This window comes from Galeopterus variegatus, unplaced genomic scaffold (assembly GCF_000696425.1).
Source record: "Galeopterus variegatus unplaced genomic scaffold, G_variegatus-3.0.2 Scaffold5528, whole genome shotgun sequence".
NCBI lineage: Eukaryota > Metazoa > Chordata > Mammalia > Dermoptera > Cynocephalidae > Galeopterus > Galeopterus variegatus.
The window spans coordinates 64,512-70,020 of record NW_007731639.1 but is presented as its reverse complement, the minus strand read 5'-3'; the positions used below and the strand labels follow the sequence as shown (position 1 = coordinate 70,020).

Below are 5,509 nucleotides of genomic sequence, written 5' to 3'. Positions count from 1 at the left end.
CTCCCCCCCCCCCCCCCCCCCCCCCCCGCACCACCTTTTTTTAAAACTGAGCCTCAGGACTCCACTTTAGTGCCTGGCCTTGATATATTTTCTTCGAACTCACTGCTGTCTCTTTTCTTTCACTCCCTCTGACTTCCACCCGTCCATTCCTTTGGCTCAGCCTGGTGGCACTGACCCAGTTCTGGGACTCTAGACCCTTTATAATCACTACCAGCCAAAAGAACCCCATGAGGCCTCTTTGTCCAACAGAATTTGATATTGCTATCAGATGTTCCTATAATCTCATTTCAAATATTCTGTTCCATTCTCCCCTTAAATATACTTTACTGTCAAGGCCTCTGGTTTTAAGCTGAGAAAATTTGGCCACTTTAAGTCTAATTTAATATCTGAATAAAAAAATGAAAAGTTTTTTGTTGGATATGAAAAAGCTACATTAGTCACATTGTCTTGGCCCACAACTGTTCCTTATTTTTACATGGTCTATCTACCCAAAAGTCCACAGTCTGGCCATGAGAACGTCCACAAAAGCATCTGGAGCAGAGAGATCTTTTCACTAAGTGTGACAGTGACATTGTCCAGGAATCCCCAGTCCCTTTTTTATCAGTAGCAGTAGTTTTTATAGGGCACCCTTATTACCCAGGGTGTTATATCTGCAACAATAAAGACAGCCTCAGGTCTTTAGTTTTCTTCAACTCAGTATATTTGGAGCCACAGCACAAGCCTGCTACATCTGTAATGAGTGGAATGACTTAGAACAGCACCTTTCACCTCAGGATCTGGAAGCCTTTTTAACAGCTTCAACTCCACTTCCATATACAACCACTTAGGGAAGACAGACAATAAACAGGAACTTCTAGTGACTGTCTGGTTAGGGAGACTGGAGATAAAAAGAAGACGGTGTCCATTAGCAGTGTGAGCCTTTTTCCTTCAGGCCAAAATAGCAGACAAATCTTTAAAGATTGTGTGGGAATATGAAACAGATTTGTTTCCAAAGACCATTTGGGTGGGGGAAAGGTAGTGTGAACAATTATATGGGGAACAGGGACTAGAGGCAGGAAAACCAGGTAGAGGCTGTCATATTTCAGGTGAAAGGTGTCCTAAAGTAGGACAATAGTAGGGATGGAGAAGACAGCACAGGTTTGAGAAATATGTAGGGGTAAGTCATAGAAGAGTGACCAGGGTATTTTTTCTATAGCATATATGTAATTAATGCTTTTTACTTACCTAATATTTCATTGGAACTGCTTTGCTCAGAAATTGCTAGGAGGTTAAATGGTGGTAAAGGATGATTATTTCTCTAACTAAGGAAGGACAAACTGAAGTTTCAACTGGCCCAGGAACTTGATATGTATGCTGAGTCACTAGCAAAATAAGATGAAGTGTCCAGAGTACAAAATGTCTCTTGCTTTCATGTGGCCTGACATTTGTTCATATCCCTGCCCTCATTTACTTTGCAGGGAAACAGATTCTATTCCCATACCCATCACAACTCACTCACAGGTAATGCCAGAACTCAAGGACTTTATAACCATGGAAATTTGCCTTGATGATTTTCTTTCTGAAGAATTATAGCTGTATTTTATATTCCTCCATGTTAAGCTATGAAAGAAAGGTTATCTGACCCTTTTGTTAGGTAGGTCGCGAAGAAGGTGAGAAGGAAAATGAAAGGAACTAACATTTGTTTTGTCTCAAGCACTTTGTTGAGCACTTTACACATATTACCTTATTAAACTAAAATAAAAAATTCATATGTGACATGTCTGCAGAGAAAAGCAGTTCCAGTGAGCTGCTGTCTTTGCATGTTTATCGTTAGTTCTGTTAGCCAGTAGCTGTTTGTATGTCATCACGGCTTTGGCCCCACATGCCTACCAGGGCCTTTTCTATGACATCTTTTCATCTTTCCGTTTAAAGAGTGGTTCTAGTGTACCGAAAACGCCAATTGCGTAATCTTTCCTCCTGGAAGTTACAATACAGGATTGGAATCTAGCATCAAACAACCTTCTTTTTCTTTTCTCTCTTTTTTATTTCCTTTCTACCTTGGTTTTTATTTTTTATTTTTTGATCAAAACATAGTTGATTGTACATATCTGTAGGGTACCACATTGAATAGCAATAACTGTACAATATGTGATGTTCAAATCAGGATAATTAGTATATTCAGCATTACACAAGGTAATCATTTTTTATTGCCCTTTACCAATTTCTCACTAATCCACCCTCCCCCTCCCTCATCTCTGGTAACCTCACTTCTGTTCTCTCCTTTTGAAAGTTCGATGTATTATTGTAATTGTTGTATCTCTCTTTCTTCTTATTTTATTTTTAGTTCCCTCTTATGATTGAGGAAAAACATATTTGTGTTCTTTTTAAATTGTCAATAATGGTGTCATGATAAAATATTTTGTTTCATCATTTTGACTAAATATAATAAATATAGGTTTCACTTAAACTTAAATTATTTTGGGGCTGGCCAATTAGCTGTTTGTTAGAGTACCACCTTGTAATCCCAAGGTCAAGGGTTCAGATCCACGTACCCACCAGCTGCCAAAAAATAATAATAAATTTAAATTATTTTAGTTCTCAGATTTTATCTTTTAAAAACATGTAGTTTCTGCCCATCTTCCCTGTCCCCCGCACCCTATACACCCACTCCCCCGCACCCTATACACCCACTCCAGGTGATCCCAGCTGCCAAAAAATAATAATAAATTTAAATTATTTTAGTTCTCAGATTTTATCTTTTAAAGACATGTAGTTTCTGCCCATCTTCCCTGTCCCCCGCACCCTATACACCCACTCCCCCGCACCCTATACACCCACTCCAGGTGATTCAGCGCACGTGTTTTTCCCCTACCATTCCCAAGACCATCAAATGAGTTCCATTCCCAGACATGTCTCTCTTCATGAATTCTGGAGCCAGACTGAGTTTCTACTACACTCTCATCACTTCTGAACTATGTGACCTTGGGCACATGCTGCCTCAGTTTCCCCATCTGAGGAAATTAATTGGGTTGTTAAGATGATTAAATGGTTCTGGCAGTGTCCACCCTGTCTCCATGCTCCCCCTGCTCAGGTCGACTGTATACACAGCTGCCACATCGGTTTGTCTCAGCCTGGCCACACCTCAGCTCTGAAGCCTCTCTGGTTTCTCCACCCGTGCTTTAGCATCTGAAGCCCTTCCAGGCTACTGCATGCTGCCCTTTCCAGACTCATTTCTCACTACTCTTCAGCATAAACCCCCATTGTCCAGCCAGCCTGGACTAGTCAGAATTCTCTAAAGATGCATTTGCTCTCTTTACTTTAAACTTGGCTCCATCCATCCTGTTTGCCCAGAATGAATTCTTTTCTCATCTTTGCTCATCAAAAATCCTATCACCTTTCAGGATACACTCCCCAGCCATCCTCACCAGGGAGCAGTTGGAGGTGATCACCAATCTCTCGACTCCTAGGTAGTCTATGCTCAAATGGCACTTTTCACAGATTGCCTGGAAATGGAATATACCAGCACATCTTGTTTCTCCTTCTAGGTTGAAAGCCCCTTGAAGTAGGAAGTCCAGTTTTTCTTATATGTCAGCACTTAATAAACATTTGTTGCACAAGTAAATAATAAAGCCCCTTTGCTATTTTTTTTGTCTCCTCAGTTTGAATTTAATATTCTCTAATGTTTGAACAAATGAAGGTAGAATACTCTGTACAGCAGTCAGGATATTGCCTTGCTTCATCAGCATGCACTTTTTGAGTACCTGTTAAGTGTTAGTAAATGTGCTAGTTGCTGGGGTTAAAAATAAGTATAGCTACAATTTACTAAGCCCTTCCTAGGTGCTAAGCACCATGTTAATTGAGTACTTTTTATGCATTATCTTACTTAATACTTAATGACAACCACATGAGTATTATTATTATTATTAGTGCATTATAATGTAAGCTGTAGGTCAGAGAAATTAATCACTTGCTCAAGGTCACCAGCTAGTCAGTGATAGAACCTCTTAGTTATGTGATGTGATCTGCTCCTGTAAGGTCATGACCTTGGGCAAGGAGGCCTTCCAAAACAGGCTGACGCTGAAGGAGCTGATGCTATCTGCTGACCGTACTTCTTGTAGCTAGACAGCAACTCCTTCCTTGAAGGGGGCTCTAGGTGGTGCATTTTAATATCTGCTACACTACTGATAATACCATAAGCTGTGCATGCCATGTATTATTATTACAATTATTAATTTAAGATGTGCTTTTCAGAATTAATTTACATCTAAAAGATGGAACTATTTATACCAGAAATTTTGAATCAGATCAGTATTTGTTGCCTTCAGATGACTCTTTGCTTCAATTCACATATGGTAATCAATGATATGTCTTCTTTTTTTTTGTAGCCACAATTTTTTAGAATTATAATTTTTGGAAATTTCCCAAAAACTTGCCTAGAATTATCTTATCAAGATGATTAAATTTTTTAACCTTTGTAAGTCTGGGGAAACTGAGGTTTCTTTTTTTTCTTTCTATGAAGCATTATTTCCATTTCATTGTAAACTTCCCTATATTATGCAAACTTTTAAGTGAAAAAGCAATTTTCAGCATATTATTTTTTATTTCTAATGGTTTGTCTTTTTGGTTAGTGTTGGGGGCCTGAAGCCCCACACCCCTTCTTGTGAGACCGCTCCTACGTGACAATCTGCTCAGATGGCCGTGCTTTACATGATAACTGCCTCAAAATCTTTATGCCAGAAACTGCTCCTGGCTATGCAAGTTAATTTGCAAGTGACCTTTTATCCTTCTCTAGAAACTGTTTAACCATAAACATTCTGGGTTGCAACCTTTACTTTATATGAGGAAAAAGGAAGACTTAAAGCTTGAGAGAAGAAAAAATGCTTATAGAACAAGACGGAGGTTGAGAATGAACCCTTTTCACGGAGAGAAAAAAAAAAAAAATCCCCAGAACTAGGGGAGATTGGCTTTCAAAGAGCAATAAAACAGGCTCAAAAAAGAAGGCAATTTCTCTTATTCTCCTGTGTCTTATGAGGGGAATGAGCCTAGATGGGAGCCATTACCCTACAAGTTATTTAAAGAGTTAAAACATGCAGTTACAGATTATAGCCCTATATTTTGTCAGAAATTTGTAGATTTGGTTTTCCAACAATTTCATAAAAATTTTCCTTCAATTTATTTAATTCATTATATAGATTATATTTTTTTGTTGTTTTACAAGGATAAGGCCTATTTACAGGATGCTTTTATTCAACTGATTTTTAATTTGCAGTTTTCTTGGCTTTAAGGTGGCTCCAGAAAGAATTCAAGTTTGATCATGTTTTTCTTTCTTATCTGCATGATGCTTCTTTTCTCTCTTAAAAATAGTGGTTCTTTTCTTAACTGCATGTGCTACTGTTTTTCTCTGAAGACTCTGGAGTTTTATGAAGAAAAGCAGCCATGGCCAAACAGACCCCTTTTGGGTCTCCCGCTCTTCTCCTTAAAACCTCAAGAGCCGAATGATTTCATCTCTAATTGTTGGCTCAGCTCTTGA

The 5,509-nt window shown here is 38.7% G+C and overlaps 1 long non-coding RNA gene across 6 annotated transcripts in view; it reads left to right on the top strand.

Annotated features, from left to right (window-relative positions):
* Nucleotides 1-5,509, top strand: part of LOC103604994 — an 85,451-nt gene that overhangs the window by 39,954 nt on the left and 39,988 nt on the right. The window lies entirely within an intron of this gene.